Consider the following 17,656-nt stretch of genomic DNA (forward strand, 5'->3'; position numbering starts at 1 on the left):
TCTCCCAAGGCCCACGTGCTGGCTGTTGCAGGCCCCTCCCCCCAAAGAGCAGTCACCACTGAAGAGTCTCCTCCTGTCCCCATGGTGCAAGGTCAGGGTGGGGGCTCCCACAAAACCACCCATGATCCTGGGGGCAGGGAGGGTGCTGGATTCTCTTTTCCTGTTGGAGCAACCAGAGACTCTGAAGTGGTGCTGCCCTGGCCTGGAGGAGGGGCGGTGTGGTCAGCGCACTGCTGTTTCTCTGGCCTTCCATCGCTGTCTCGTGGTCTCCATGGTGCTGGATGTGCTTCAGCCTCACCTTCCCCATTCCAGAATTCTCTCCGTGGTGTCTTGTTTTGGAAGAGTTGCTAGTCAGTCTTCTTCTGAGAGGGACAGAAGTCAGGAACAGCCTGTGGGATGTCACTCTCAAATATATTTTTATATATGGTATGAGATAGCAGGTTGGGGTTAATTTAAACTTTGAATTGGTTCTCTATGTCCATCTTCTAGCTTTTTCCTTCAAGATATAGTCCTCTTGCTCTTTGTGAATTCTGCCCTTAGTGACGTGCTTAAAAAGTCCTCCCCAACCCGTCCTGGCTTATAAAAATATTTATGTGTATTTTCCTGCTCTTTCATGGCCTGATTTTAAAAATCTTGACTCTTTAATCCAATTGAGATACAATTTTATATTTACTTTTATTTAGTCACCCGGTATCATTTATTGAATTATCTATTTCTCATGCACTGATTTGATAAGCTTATTGTATCTTGAAACATATCGGTGCCAGTTCATTCCAAGGAGATGCTGTATGTGTTGATTTTGACCTTTCTTTCCCCATTAGCAGTGTGTCGCAGACATTTTTCCACAGTAGTACATATAACACTTCAGCGCCATTCTTATTGTCTGGGTGATATCTCATTCTGCGCATCTCATAATTTAGTTTGCAGGTCTTGTCTTTGGCTTCTTTCCCTGTCTCCTTCCTCCTCCCCGTCCCCAGTCTGTATTCAGCACTTATATGCCAGCCGTGCCTTGTGTGATCTTGTAGCAGGCCATCATCATGCTTGCATGGTAGGTTGTGACTGCTTAGTTAATTGTCTTTCTTCTTGCGAACTGAAAGGTTCCTCAGACAAGGCACCGTGTATGTCAGTCATGTCGTTTTTGCTCATTGTCGTTTTCCCAGCTCATCGCAGTGTGACACACAATTGCCACATGATAAATGTTTGGTAAATGAGCAAATTAGATTTATCTCTCTTCCTCTTGGTGTGTATTTCATTGTTAACCGTCTGTCTTGTGTAGCAGTTAAGAGTTTGGGATTCTTAAATGAGACTGCTCATGCTGGAATCCTGTCTCTACCACTTCCTGGCTAATATTGGTCAAGGGACTCAGTTTTCTCATCTGTGAAATGGGATTAAGAGCAGTGCTGACCTCCTAGGTCTAGAAAGAAACATGTAAAAACATGGGGTGCTTGGGTTTATATTTTAAAATATACACTCTCTCACCAATGTTGTATGTGTGATTAAATATTTTGGAGATAAAAAGATAAAGTAAATAAGGTGATGACTCCCAATATACCTACCATCTAGCTAAAGAAATAAAAATATAGATTTTGGGAAGACCTTTGTTATGGTTGTGGGCTCTCCACTTCTGCCGGATCAGGAAGCTGGGGACGCACCCTCAGACGCCGCGACTGGTCCCTAACTGTAGCCCCTCCACTGCCCGCATTTTTTTCCTGTTGTTTACGCCCCGCCCTGTGTGTGCGTGTGCGAGCCAGGCCTCTTCAGTCGCATCCGACTCTGTAACCCAGTGGACTGTAGCCAGCCTACCAGGCTCCTCTGTCCATGGAATTCTTTGGTGATAGATTCCTGTGGCCTTTTAAATGATTGAATAACAATGAAAATGGATCCAAAGTGACTTATCTACTGAAGCAGAAGATTCTTATTACCTTCCATTAACTCAGTTTAGTCTTTGGGAACGGGCAGAACGAGTGAAATACAGAAAACTGAAGAGAAGAAAACCTCACTTTGGAAGTTTCTCTGTGACTGTTCTTAAGCCCTGCCTTTCTACTTGTTTTAATTTTGCTGTGAATTTATAAATAGTGAAGACCAAAGAAATAGAAGAAACATTTGAGAGCTTTATACCAAGAAAACTTGCCTTGAAAGCTGCTATTCTTGGAGGGAAAAGCATATCAAGTTCCTGTCTGTTTTTTGGGTTTTTTTTAACAAGCTTTCTTATGTCCTTAGATTTTGAAGGATAAGACAAATATAAACTCATACCTGCAGACTATTTTTACCAGCTGTGTAAGAATAATGAGATTTATAAATTAAGGGCTTTGTAATGTAGATGTTTTGCTCCTAGAGTTGACTGACCACTCAGATCTTTTATAGCTCGTCAGTGTTTTATTTTTGATCTATCACTTCAATGACATTATTTGACCAAACAAAAGTCATTCTGTCTTTCTAAGCTATGACCTTGTTATGAACAGTATTTGCATTCACAGTGCAAATGTCCATGTATTATCTATTTAAGCAACATCATAGTGCCATCACTCAAGGAAGTTGAATGAGGTGAACATTGATATAGCTCTTTCCCCTTCCCCCCATTTTTTAAATGTAACAAATACTTTTTATGTTCCCCTCCCCCTTCCCCTTTCCCCTTCCCCTTTGGGAAACGTGTCAGGAACTAGATAGTTTAAGATGAGCAATTGAGGGGACTGACAGATTGATCCACACAGAGCCTGGATTCTTTTTGCTTCATCGTAAGGTGTTGTGCTGGCCAGCCTAATTAAGTATCCTTTTAAGAAGAGAACCTCGTGGAAATCCAGCTGGCAACTCAAGAAGTTCAGGAAGCAGGACCACAGAGGTTATACTCTGGGATCCTGGCCATGAGGTTGGATGCCTCACCTTGTTGAAAAGAGACACTGGACCTAAATGGCGCAGCATGACTTTGTTCCTGCTTGGCTAAATTTCTCAACACCACAGTCAGCTAAGTCACCTACAGCGACTTTGGAAAAACACGGAGAGCACCTACCCCGAGGAGATGGTAGATTTGGAGTAAGCCGTCGTAGACATAATTCCTCTGATGGCTTTTTCAACAATGGACCTCTTCGAACGACAGGAGATTCTTGGCACCAGCCCTCCCTGTTCCGCCATGATTCTGTGGACTCTGGTGTCTCTAAGGGAGCATATGCTGGAATCACAGGGAACCTATCTGGTTGGCATGGCTCTTCACGAGGTCATGATGGCATGAACCAGCGTAGTGGGGGTGGCACAGGAATCCATCGCCATTGGAATGGCAGCTTCCACTCCCGGAAAGGCTGTGTCTTTCAGGAAAAGCCACCTACAGATATTAGGGAAGAGAAGAAAGAAGATAAGGTGGAAAAGTTGCAGTTTGAAGAGGAAGACTTTCCTTCTTTGAATCCAGAAGCTGGCAAACAGAATCAGCCATGCAGACCTATTGGGACCCCTTCTGGAGTGTGGGAAAACCCACCTAGTGCCAAGCAACCCTCCAAAATGCTAGTCATCAAAAAAGTTTCCAAAGAAGATCCTGCTGCTGCCTTCTCTGCTGCATTCACCTCACCAGGATCTCACCATGCAAACGGAAACAAATCGTCAACCATGGTTCCAAGTGTCTATAAGAACCTGGTTCCTAAGCCTGTACCACCTCCATCCAAGGCCAGTGCATGGAAAGCTAACAGAATGGAACACAAATCAGGACCCCTTTCCTCTAGCCGAGAGTCCGCTTTTACCAGTCCAGTCTCTGTTACCAAACCAGTAGTACTGGCTGGTGGTGTAGTTTTAAGCTCTCCCAAAGAGAGCCCCGCCAGCACCACTCCTCCGATTGAGATCAGCTCCTCTCGTCTGACCAAGTTGACCCGCCGAACTACTGACAGGAAGAGCGAGTTCCTGAAGACTCTGAAGGATGACCGGAATGGAGACTTCTCAGAGAGCAGAGTGTGTAGAAGTTGGAAGATTCGGAGGACAACAGCCACCTGTAACCAAGGAAGGTGAGGAGGCTCCATCAAATGCCACCTGTCCCTGGGAGGAGGGAGGCGCTGATCTCTTCCTGTTGGAAGCAGAGCCCAAGTGGTGTTACTGGAGAAGGGGATGGCAGGAGTTCCTGACTATACAATGTGTCTCTTCCTCACAGAGTGATGGATGGCTCAGCTCACCTTCCCATTAGCCAGAATCGTCTCCGATGGTGTCTTGTTTTGGAAGAATTGCTAGTCATCTCTTCTGAAGGACAGAAGTCGAACAGCCTTGATCACTCCAAATATATTTTTTATTGTATGAGAAGCAGTTGGGGTAATTAAACTTTGAATGGTTCTCTAATGGTCCATCTAGTTTCTTCAAGTATAGTCCTCTGCTCTTGTGAATTCTGCTTAGTGACGTGCTATAAAAGTCCTGCCCATAAACGTCCGGCTATAAAAAATTAGGTATTTCCTGCTTTTAGGCTGATTTAAAAATCTGACTCTAATCAATGAATACAATTTTCTTTTACTTTTATTAGTCACCTGGTATATTATTGAATACTATTCTATGCACTGATTGGATAACTTATTGTATCTTGACCCAATACGTAGCAGTTCATTCGAGGATGCTGTACTTTGTTGATTTTGACCTTTCTTTTCCCAATAGCAGTGTGTCGGCAGACATTTTTCAATATACAAATAACACTCAGCGCCATTATTTCTGGGTGCATATCATCTGGAGCTGCAGTCATAATTTGAGTTGCAGTCTTGTCTTTGCTTTATTCACTGTCTCCTCTACCTCCCCGTCCCATCTGGATCAGCACTTATGCCACGGCATTGTGATCTTGTGCATGCCAATCATGCTCATGTAGTTTACTGCTAGTTATTACATTCTTTTTGCGAATAAAGATCCCTCAGAAGCACCGTTGTACATTCTTTTCTCATTTCTTTTCTCAGCTCTCGCAGTGTGACACACGATTGCCACTTATAAAGTTGTAAATTGGCAATTATTTATCTCTCTTCTTTGTGTTTTTCATTGTCTTGGTACAGCTGTTAAATATTTGGATCTAATAGACTGCTAATGCTGGAATCTGTCTCTACATCATGCCTGCTAATATTGGTCAGGAGCTCATATTATCAATCTTGTTGAATGGATTTAAGAGCATGCTGACCTAGTTTAGAAAGCATATACAGTTAAAAATGAGTGCTTGGGTTTATATTTTAAAATATACACTCTCTCACCAATGTTGTATGTGTGATTAAATATTTTGGAGATAAAAAAGATAAAGTAAATAAGGTGATAACTCCCAATATACCTACCATCTAGCTAAAGAAATAAAAATATAAATATGCTTTTTTAAGTTTTGCCAGTCTGATGTATATGACTTGATGTTTACCAAGACCTGTGGTTTTATTTTCCATCCCTCTCATTAGTGGCTGAATATCTGGGGTGCCCTCTGCTGCATGCAGGCTTGGCCCTGACCCGTCTCCTTGCACCTGGCAGAGTCCTCACGAGTGGGCCGGCGCCACAGCACGTGCTCAAGGTGCTGAAGGGCGGTAGGGGTTATTAACTGGGTAGCTGGATGCTCTTGCAGTCGTGAACTCCGTCACTGTTTAAAGTCTATCCTGATGTTCAGCATCGATAGTACAATCTAGATAATACATGCATGGCCTGCCATGCTCTGGCGCCACAGTGCTTGCGTTTGAAAACTGGGTCCACTCCTTAGAGTTCTGTGATCTCCTTAGAGCTCTATGAGCACTGAATTTCAATTCCTTTATCTGTAAAATGGGGATAAAGGAGCACTTAACCACATAGGCTTGTTTTGAGGATTAAGTGAATTACCGTGGAACGTGCTTACTGGAATGACCTGTAAGACCAAATAAGACTTAATAAATGAAAACGTATTTATATGCTTCCAAAGTGGGTTAGTGAGAATTTATAACCTATATGTCATGCTGAGGAATTTATGCCCTCAGTTTTAAAATATATATATTCTTTGAAATACAAATTATTCAGCTACTTAAACTTATATCTATTTTGGGTATGAACATTTCAAAGTATTCTGAGTTTATCTGGTGTCTGCTTTGAATGTGTATTCTCAAGACCAGAAATTGCGTTTGTTTGAACTCTGAAACTCTAAGCAGAACTTCATTGCAAGAGGGGGTTTGAAAAGAATTTTGATACAAATACCTGCAGTCCATAATCTTCCCTGTTGCCTTACTTCATGTGTATTTATCTGCAGATCATTTTTATCTTGAATTTTAAAATGGAACAGATGTTTGTAATACTTGAAGCAAGTATATATGGACACATGCGTACAGTCTATGTTTATATACATGTGTGTGTGTATATATTTTTTTGTGGTATCTCCCTATTTACTCACACACACACACACACATATATATAGTATATATAAAATACACATTTTTATATTGTATAAAATATACCTATATATTTTATACAGTATCTCCAAATAAAAAATGTAAATCCCCAAACACTAGAAACTGTAATGATCACCTTATGAAAAAAATTCTGTTTCCTCTTAGAACTATCTTCATGAATCATCATTTTGCTTCATGATCTGTTACTGTTAGAGGGATAAGATACCTTAAATTTGCTTTTAGACCTCAGAAAAATACTGATCAAGCATCTTGTTTCTTTCCTTGAATTTTTCTGTTTTATAATGGTGCGTCTTAGGATAAGCATAGTTCTGAAAAAAAAAAAAAAAAGATTTTTAGGTTAAGTTTTAAAATAAACTTAATAAAGTGAACAGGCTTCCCTAGTGGTCAGTGGTAAAGAATCTGCCTGCTAATACAGGAGACTTGGGTTCGATCCCTGGGTCAGGAAGATCCCCTTGGAGAAGGAAACAGCAACCCACTCCCGTATTCTTGGCTGGGAAATCCCATGGACAGTGGGGCCTGGAGGGCTACAGTCCCTGGAAAAGAGCTGGACACGACTGAGTGACTAAACAGCAACAGCAATAAAGTGAATAGTTAGTAAAGCTTAAAAAGTACTGAATTTAATGAAAATGCTACTACACAATCATTAAGAAAAAGCCCAATAAAACAATAGGAACATAAGCCAAAGATTGATGTTGTTCAGTTGCTAACTCGTGTCCCCATGGACTGCAGCACGCCAGGCTTCCCTGTTCTTCACTGCCTTCTAGAGTTTGTTTATCCTCATGTCCATTGAGTCCAAAGATTAAAAACCCATAATAGAACATGGACTACAAATGCTTTTAAATGCAAATGAAAATAACAGTGAGGAAACAAGGATTCTCATGTATGAATCTCTGGTGAGAATGTAAATTGGTACAACCTCATTTTTGAAGGGCACTCTTATGCTTTCTATTAAAATAAAAAGTACATACGCCTTTTGAGTGAGCAATTTATATCGAGTAGTTTACCCTGAGACGTACTTCCATCCACACGAAGTAAACTAAGTGAGATATATACAAGATTATTCACTGTGACATTATTTATAGTCACAAATGATTGGAAGCAAACTAAATATCCATCAGTAGTGAGCCGATTAAATAAATTGTGGTACATCTATACATTTGACTTCTTTTTAACTTGAGTGCCTAGTGGTAGAGGGATCTCTCTGGCTGTTTTCCCCTTTGTACCTTTTCAGAGTGCTGTGTGTTGTGAGTTCTCAGTCATGTCTGACTTGTTGCAACCCTATGGACTGTAGCCCCCAGGGTTTCTCTGTCCATGGGATTCTCCAGGCTAGAATAGTGGAATGAGTTGCTATTTCCTTCTCCAGGGGATTTTCCCAATACAGGGATTGAACCCGTGTCTCTTACATCTCCTGCCTTTGGAAGGCAAATTCTTAACTACTGCACCACCTGGAAAGCCCTTTCAGAGTGTTCTTAATTTTAAAAAGGATAACTATCAGAAGCTGCCCCAAGCAAATACTTTTTTCTAGGGAAAAGAACTGTAAAAATTGTTTTATATTCTTCTTTCTAGTAAGTAGTAACAATCATTATTGAAGCTTGAGTAAAGCAGAGAAAGTGGTATAGAAGCTAAAAAGTCCCTAGCAGAGAACAAAAATTTGATTGAAGTCAGATCACAGTGAGTTACAGAAAGTGGGTATGTTAATTGTCTCATGTACAAACATTTTCACTTTGAGCTCTTATTTCATCAACATTACACACATTTGTTTTTCCTAAATATTCTAACCAGCACATAATATAATTTCCCAAGACTTAACACTAGTAATTAGTCATCTTAAACATATTATTTGATCATCATTTGATATAATGTTTACTAAAAAACATTGAATTTGCTTTCATGCTCCATCTCCTCTTATTTTTGTGTGTGTATTTTCACCCTTTAGAAGCTTTCAGGCAGTGATTGTAGTTAGTGTTTTGTTAAAGTGTTTGATTAGAACTTCATGGGGGATGTTTCTAGTTCTTGGAAAGTAAGCATAGTGGACATATGTGACTCCACTGTGGTACTGTACCAACTCCATGACCTCGGTGAAGGCACTCAACCTCTGTAAGGCCTTTGCTTCCTCACCAGTTCAGCAGCATTAAAACAGTTCCTAACTCACCAGATTGAGTTGAGGGGTTAAATGATGTAACACAAGGAAAACTCTTAGTACATTGCTTGGCACATGGCCTCAGTAATGTTAGTGGTATAGATGATTAATAAAATTAGTTCTAATCTAAGGAGTGATCCTTTGCCTCTTGGAATAATTTTTGGTTACAAATTGAATCTTAACACTTGGAAGAGTTTGTTTTTACTGCATTCATTTCAGCCAGCTCTCACTTGGAGCTTATTATGTTTCAAGTCCTGTGCAAGGCCCCGAGTATAATTATATCTAGGATGTGGTCCAAGCCCTAGGGGGATCACAGGCTTCTGGGGACAAATACAGGCATACCTTGCTTCACTGCACTGCACTTTGTTGCGCTTTGCAGATACTGTGTTTTTTACAAGTTGAAGGTTTGTGGCAACCATGTGTCAAGCAAGTCTGTCAGCATCCTTTTTCCAACAGCGTTTGCTCACTTTGTGTTTCTTTGTCACATTTTGGTAACTCTGACAATGTTTCATATTTTTTCATTACTAATGTAGTTGTTACGGTGATCTGTGATCAGTAATCTTTGATGTTACTACTACAGCTACCTGAAAACTCACATGATAGCATTTTTTAACAATGAAGTACTTTTTTGATAAAGATATGTACATTTTTTTAACCATGATACTGTGCACAATTAATAGACCATAGGATTGTGTAAGCATTACTCTTCTGTGCACTGAGAAACCGAAGAATTCACGAGACTCGCTTTTTTGTGATATTAGCTTTATGGCAGTGGTCTGGAGCTAAGCCTGAGGTGCCTCTGAGGTCTGCCTTTAGACACATAGACAATTTCAGCATGTGGAGACAAGTGCTGGGAAGGGGTGTGCACAGGCTCAGGAGAGACACTGGGATCAGAGTTGGGAAGGATCTGTATTACTCAAAAAACAAGAAATGGTCAGGGGGCTTCCCTGGTGACTTAGTGGTACAGAATCTGCCTGCCAATTCCGGAGACATGGGTTCGATCCCTGGTCTGGGATCCCGCCTGCCTCAGAGCAACTAAGCCCGTGCACCACAGCTATTGAGGCTGTGCTCTAGTCCAGGAACTGCATCTGTTCAGCCCACGAGCTGAAACTACTGAAATCTTCAAGCCCTAGAGCCTGTGCTCCACAACAAGAGAAGTCATTGCAATGAGAAGCCTGCACGCTGTGCCCCATAAGCCACAACTAGAGAAAAGCCCTTGCAGCAACGAAGACCCAGCACAGCCAAAAATAAGTAAAATTACTAAAAAAAATTAGCCTTAAAGATCTAGTCCTCCATAGGTTAATAATGCCTAGCACATCAACAGAGTTTTGAAAAATCTGTTAAAGTAATTCTGTGGTTCTAAAAACACTCGATATGTCATTTAACTAAAGCTGGAAAAATATATACTAATGAGATGCTTTTTTTTTTACTTACATTGAGCAAAAACATTATTAAGAGTTGTATAATTATGCAGGCATGGGTGATAAAAATTTGCTCTAATTTTATATGTCATGAATGTAACAGTGGATAATTGATGGCCTAAACAACCAGGTCCATCCACAGAGTAGTATCAGTTTTGGGTGGATAGTTCCATTTGAGGAACTATCTTTTACATGAAGCTCACTTGTGTATTAAGGTCAGCCCCAGGTAGGTCGTGGCTTGAATAATAGTGAATAATACTGACATGCTATAGCTCAAAAAATGAGAAATGATTTTAAAGATCTAGTTATCCACAAGTTAAGAGGGTTTTATCCACCCTTTGACCTTCAGTTCATATTATCGGATCCACTGAAGGATATAAGAAGAGACATCTCTTCTAAATACAGGCACACCCTGCAGACCGTCCCCCTGTCAGATGTTGATTTCCACCTTTTTGTTTCTAATACCCAAACACTTACAGTGTAGATGATTTTCAGTACAGTGTTTTAAATTGACATTTACAAGGGCAACGATGGCAGTGTGCTCAGTCGTGTCCGGCTCTTTTCTGACTCCCTGGACTGTAGCCCACCAGACTTCTCTGTCTGTGGGATTTTCCAGGCAAGAATACTGGAGTGGGTTGCCATTTCCTCCTCCAGGGGATTGTCCCAATACAAGGATGGAACCTGCATTTCCTCCGTTGCCAGTGGATTCTTTACTGCTGAGCCCCTGAGGAAGCCCTTACAAGAGCAAAATTTATACTTAATTTCCAAAATTTAATAAAAGCAAAATGATATGCAAGGGAAGTCTTGAATGACGTCCCAAGTACAATTGGTAAATCATCAGAGCCAGGTGTAGGTAATGGGAAAGCTCATCATGTGAGCCGAGGGGTGCCAGCCTGGAGGGACGCCACTTGCCTTTACTGAGCAATTGCTGTTTACCTTGTTTGTCTTCCATTGTTAAATCGGAAAGTAGTGTTTTATACATTTTACAGGCTAACATAATAGTTGTTACATTTGTGGGCATTTTACCCTGTTTTAGTTTCATTTTAAGAAAGCCTTTGGAGGCTCTGAACTGATCTGTAATACATTTTAATTTTTCCCATTTAAAATAATGGGAAATATGCTTCATTTAGCATTTTTATGCATGCTATTAGATTCCAGGAACAGATTACTGCTCTTAGCTGGGAGATGCCTGTGTTACTGTAGTTCCATCCTTTTTAATTAATTAGTGATTATGAGTCTTGAAATATATTGGGTGTGTGTTTCCTGTGGCCATTTTTTGTCTCCGAATGTCTTTCTGCTTCCCAGTATATTTTAAATTGTATTTTCAAATTTACAGTTTTCAGGGAAGCATGGTTTATGTTCTTTTTTTGTTATCCTTGTAGTTCTTATTTAGACATAAGTTTGAGTTTTTGGTAGCATAGTGTAATCATACTCTATGTATAACTTTATGTGCTTTGCAGCTTAAATATTTTTCTGTGCTGTGATATAATCTTGTTCTACTATTCACTGATAATGATGGATCACCTTCCTCTAATATTTATCAGTTTTCCCTTGTATTTTTATTTTTATGATGGTTCCTTATGTGTGCATAAAATTTAATATACTGGATCATAAACAAATGTTTAAAAGATATAAACTACACAAATTGCATTCAGTCAGTCATTCAGCAAGTATATATTTTGCTCAATATTTTAAGAACTCTTCTAGACACTGGGGATCAGTGAATAAGACACACAAGGCTCCTGTTCTCTGTTAGGAGAAAAGGAGAGACAGAAAACAAATGGATTAAAAAATTTTGCCATTTATAGCCCACCAAACATAATGTGATAAGAACAAAAGTTTAAATGAACAAGGCTCAATAACTTGATAGTTCATGGAGTAACTTTTAATTTTCATTAGATGAAAGGAAATCAAGACTACAATTTCAGATATATGTAGACTAGACGAAGTCAGAATACTGCATGACAATATCCAGAATTAAACCAAAGATGAATTATATCACTTGGGATTCAGATTAACTATGTATAACAGACACCCCCAAACAGTGAGTGGGATAATCAAGTTAGAAATCCTTTTCTTCTCATGTCACAGAAACTCAAATAAAGGTGAACCAAGGACTGTTATGGCTTCCCTGATGACTCAGATAGTAAAGAATCTGCCTGCAATGCAGGAGACATGGGTTCAATCCCTGGATTGGGAAGATTCCCTGGAGAAGGAAATGGCAACCCACTCCAGTATTTTGCCTGGGAAATTCTGTGGACAGAGGAGCCTGGCAGGCTACAGTCCATGGGGTCATAGGAGTCGGACATGACTTACTGACTAAACCACCATCACCAAGAACTGATGCAGTGGCTGTGAGATACTGGAAAAGAATATAGATTGGTTTTTTGTCTTCGGTTCCTGGCATTGATCTCCTGAAACTCTTGTAATTTCCTAAGTGATAAGAGCATCTTTTATTCTAATATTGGTTTTTGACCCTGGTTCTTGACACAGAATCCCTAAATCCCTTGGAATTTCATGGATGTATTTTGTTCTCATGAGGTGGCTTTTGGTGGGCTTGTGGATGGAAACTGATCACTAGAAAGACCAAGTCAAACTTAGACACTTAGAACTTTCACCCTATACCCATATCTTGTAGGAAGGAGAGAGGGGCTACAAATTAATGATCAATCATGCCTACGTGATGAAGCCTTTATAAACATCCCAAAGGCACAGGGTTCAGGGAGCTTCTGGGTTATTGAAGACATGGAGGTGCTGAGACAGTAGTGCCTGGTAAGCATGTAGACTCCTCACCCCTTCCCACTTATCTTGTCCTACTCAGCTATCCATCTGCAGGGTCATCTGTATTCTCTGTCATATCCTTTTATAATAAACTGGCATATAGTAACTAAATTGCTTTCCTTAGTTCTGTGAATTGTTCTAGAAAATTAATTGAACCTGAAGAGGTTGTGGAAATCACCAGTTTATAACTGATCGGTGAGAAGTACAGGTCACAACCCTAATTTGCACTTAGAATCTGAAGTATGGTTGGGGCAGTCTGGAGGGCATGAGCCCTTAACCCTGGGGACCTGATGCTGTCTCCAGGTAGATAGTGTCAGAATTGAGTTGAATTGGAGGATCCTCAGATGGTGTCACATTCTTGCTTGATATGGGAGAAAAACCCACACCTCTGGCATCAGAAGTGTTGTAAATATGGTAGTAGTGTGAAAGTAAAGGAGAAACGCAGGAGAGAGTGTGAGTTTTTCATTTTCAGTATTTTCACGGTGTTTTCAGAGACCCAGGTTCCTGTCTGACAGTCAACATATGACTCTCATTCTGAAGTTTACTTCATGGTCCAAAATGCTTGCTAGAGCTCCAGCCATCATGTTGCCCTTCCAGCCTTCATTTTGAGCAGGCCGGACAAGGATGGGTATTAGAGGAGCACATGTTTTTCTTTTTAAGATAATTTATATAACTCTTTCTTTTACATCTTTTTGGCCTGAAATTAGTCCCTTGACTACATCCTCCTAAGGGAGGCTGGGAAATGTAATCTTTTAGCTGAGAATACTGTTGTCCCCAAGTAGTTCAGACATTATGTTTATAAGGAAGAAAGGTGAATGAGTTTTGGTAGGAGACTAGCAATCTATATCAATGAACTAAGCATTAAGTTTGAATGTTAAGCAAGTAGCAATAAAATAAGGCTATTAGGAAGGAGGAAATAATCAAGGTAAAAAAAGATCAATTAATTTGAGGGTAAAACCCCCCAAATATTGGGCATATGGAATGTTATTGATGCTCATCATCAAAGTAATCTTAATGGCTTGCTAGAGATGGAAGGCAGATTGTATAGCATTTCTAAAGACAGAAAACAGGTGACTCCTTGAAAAGGAGACAGAAGAAGGATTTAGGGTTTGTTTCGGGGTGTTCCTTGTTGTTTGAAGTGAGGAAGCCTGAACATGAACGTGTAGGTAGAAAGGAAGATGTGTGAGAGAGGGTTGATCTTCATATACCTCTCAGGAAGAGGTATGTTTTACTTCTAATTTCTAGACTAATACTTGTATCAGTGTCTCAAGAACACATATATTCTTGTGATATATGTGTTACATTCACTCAGCACAGTGTTTTAAAAAAGATTTTAAAAAAAGTTAGTCCTAGACAAGTTAGAACCGAGGTCACTTACCAGGGTTCATTGCAAGGTACGTATATTTGTCCTAATGTACAAAGGTAATGGATTTTCTTCCGACAAAGGGCTAGAGAGGGACACCCAGGTGGTTTGAACAGACATTTTCAAAAAGAACCACCACTTTCAATTTGGTTTTAGTGATATTTGCTTTGACATTTCAAACAGCATTAAAGGAAAATGTTCATGTTTATCAAAAGTGGTTTGGGGTTAAATGTGATTGAGATCCGCTGCCACAAATGAAGGAAATCACCAGTTCCCCCCTCCCCCTCACCCATCACTAAGAGACCAGTAAGCATTTTTTCCTGCGGCTGCACAGATTTCATCCTCTTTAATATATTCCAAATGGAATCATTTAAGGCCATTCATCTCGAAGCTTATTTTAAAATTTTAGCTTAGCTATTGTTATTTTGGACATTAGAATTGGACCTTTTCATGAGAATCATTGTATTTGATTTGTGAAAAGAGTGTGGAGAAAAGGGATGTTAAAAAAATGGGCAGTAGCTAATTTCTTGCTTATTGAAACCAGAAAGAAGGAAGCACGTTGGACATTTGAAGACCCTTATTAGTGTATTTGCAAAGTGAAGATAGTGGAACCTGAATTCTGTTTGACTTATGGCAACATGAAGATAATTTGCTTCTTTGATGTGGCCCAGAAACTAGTATGTATGGCAGAAACTCATTTGCCACATCATAGGAGTAAAAATTTATGCCGTTAGTTCCTTCATAGTCTGAGATATTGAATTGAAATAAATACCATTTATATGTAGCCATTTGCACCTTCACGTCATCCAGCCACACAGTGGGGAAAGAAAAAAATGATGTTTTGCCAATGACAAGTTAGAAATATTAAAAATCATGTAAATAGAATTTGATTAACCTTTGGAATTTATTAGCTTTATTTCCACGAGGTTTAGAGTCTTTCTGATGGTGTGTCTTCTAGCTTTGGGGTTTGTGAAACAGATAGAAAAACCCAAATCAAAAAGGAGATATGTCATTCATCTTCCTGCTGATTCATGAACTGCATGTATCTCAGGATGTCGGGAGACCCTGACCTGGTCCAGTGATTGAAGAGAACTTCCATTTTATATTACCATAAAGAACATTTCTGTTTTTTTGTTTTTCTCTTCCTGGTTCATGCTGGAAATTGTCATCTTTTGACTGTATGTACTTTGAAAATACCTGCTAGATGCTGGAAAATCCTTTAGTTGTAGTTCTACTTGTATAATTATAACCTGTTACAATTCAAGTACATCTTCCCCAGGGGAAAAGCAGTGATTATTTTTTGGACTTCTGGTCACCAGTTTCTAGGAGTAGTAGGATGTAGAGACTGAAGACAAGGATAGGAGAAAGGATGGAGACCATCTTATTTTCCAGAACTTACTCCTCATCATCTCTAAGAGGGCGTTAGGGTACACAGACCACCTCCTGCCCATTTTTTTAAGATGGTCCCATTTAATGGAGCTCTGTTTTGAATATGGTGGTTACTTGACCAAAAGTCAATTTTATGTCCTAAAAATATTCATGCAATAGGAAAAGGCATGTTTGAAGAATTTAGCACTTAAAAGGAAAATTTAGATTGAAGCTGGGAATTAGAGCGAATCAGTGAAATCCCTTCTAAGTACTGTGTTCATTAAGTAGAAGGACAAAGGAAATCATATTGAATACGGTGAATGTTAGTAACATTTTACAGATCTTTAGTTAGTATTGGGTACTGTTCAGCTAATTTTTACTTCTCTGTTCCTTGTTTGCAGTAACATCTCAGACTCCTCTACAGCAACCACATGGTAATTGCAAATTTGCTTGTGTGTAGTAAATGAAGGATTTGTTTTTTTCTTTCCTGTCTCACCCATGACTAAATTGACTTTTAACTTCCACTGTAGGTCAAAAAGCCAGAGAATTTGATGCTTGAGATGAAAAGCCTGGGGATAAATTGTATTTAACCTATTTAGTTTACCATGTTTTACAATGTCTTCCTCAACACACAGAGTTAACTACCTGTGTGCCACCCATAGTAACTTTACACCAGACCTCACCAGAATTTAGTGAAATTGAAGGCAGAAGGGGAAGGGGACAACAAGAGGATGAGATGGTTGGATGGCATCACCGCCTCGATGGTCATGAGGTTGAGCAAGCTCTGGGAGTTGGTGATGGACAGGGAAGCCCAGCATGCTGCAGTCCATGGGGTCACAGAGAGCTGGACACAACTGAACTGAACTGAACTGATAGGTTCTAAGATGCAGGTTTATGGCCTGTGTTTGTCTTTTTAATTATTACTCATGACTATAATCCAAAAACCTTCACTGTTCTACTTTTTATTTTCTATCCTTTTTTTGTCTTTCACTAATATCTAGATCCTTTTTTCCCTAACATATCCAGTAGTCATGATTCAAAATCCCTGTACAAGGTCCTTCAAATGTTCACAGCAAAGGAAAATATATATAGGAATAAATCTACAAGTGGTAGGATTTTACAAACAAGGAACTGGTGACTGACTTACAGACGTCATGAAATGATCACCATTGGAAGTCTAATGAACATTCCTTGTCTCATATGGATACAAAAATGAAAGAAATAGAAAAAATATATTTTCCTTGTGAGGAGAACTCTTTGGATTTACTCACATAACAACTTTCATGTGTAACATTCAGCAGTGTTAATTGTATTTATCATTAGCATCATATCCCTAGTACTTACTTATAGCTGAAAGTTTGTACTGTTTTGATTTGTTACTATTTTTTGCTTTTGAGATGTTTGTGATTTTCATTGACTCCAAATACTTTTAATTAAAGACTTAATGATCTCTTTCTATATGTATACAGATACACACATAACATGTATATGTAGGTACATATCTATATTTATTTTTTTAAGTGTGGTACGAGACAGGGCTTCTTTTTCTCCTTTATGGATTATTGATTGGAGCTGCATCATTGTTGAATAATTTATCCTTTACCCCATGATTTGTAATGGCTGCTTGTCGTAATCAAGTTTTCATGTATTCATGGATGTTTCTCAACTTTCTACTCTGTTATATTGTTTTTTTTTTTTTTTAAATCTTGCTCCATTAGCACACTGAGTTACTATAAGATTGATATTTAGTGCAAAAGACCCCTCTTCTTCAAAATTGTTCTTGCTTATTCTTAGCCCCTTAATACATTATCATATTTATTTTAGAATCATTTTGTCAGTTTTCACACCCCACACACACACCCACATATGCACATAACTTTCAGATATTGATTGGAATTGCATTGAATTTATAGTTTAATTTGGGAAAATTGCCATCTTTATGAAGTCATGTCTTTGGTTTAAAGTCACTTGTTCTGTCACTTTAATTTTTTTTTTTTGACTGAAATTTATCTTCTAATTGTAGATTCTGTTGGCTGTCTTTGTGAAATGTTACATTTCCACACATCTCTTGGAATTGTTTGCAGGCTCTTCTTGAGTAGGTGGTTGTTTTTGCTCACATGTGCGCTCTAACAGGCGGCTAGGTCCAATTCCTGGTCACGAGGCTGTTTCATTGTATATTTTTAGCCAGCTTTATCTATTGGATTTTCAGTTTTCATTTCTTCTATGTATCCCT

At 39.3% G+C, this 17,656-nt stretch overlaps 1 protein-coding gene and 1 pseudogene across 2 annotated transcripts in view; both read left to right on the top strand.

Moving 5' to 3' along the window:
• The window catches only part of LOC110125218 (S-adenosyl-L-methionine-dependent tRNA 4-demethylwyosine synthase TYW1), a 144,404-nt gene that overhangs the window by 81,345 nt on the left and 45,403 nt on the right, over positions 1 to 17,656 (top strand). The window lies entirely within an intron of this gene.
• Positions 1,805 to 4,159, top strand: LOC139032850 (vasculin-like protein 1 pseudogene; annotated as a pseudogene).

The sequence above is a fragment of the Odocoileus virginianus genome, chromosome 33 (genome assembly GCF_023699985.2).
Source record: "Odocoileus virginianus isolate 20LAN1187 ecotype Illinois chromosome 33, Ovbor_1.2, whole genome shotgun sequence".
Taxonomy (NCBI): domain Eukaryota; kingdom Metazoa; phylum Chordata; class Mammalia; order Artiodactyla; family Cervidae; genus Odocoileus; species Odocoileus virginianus.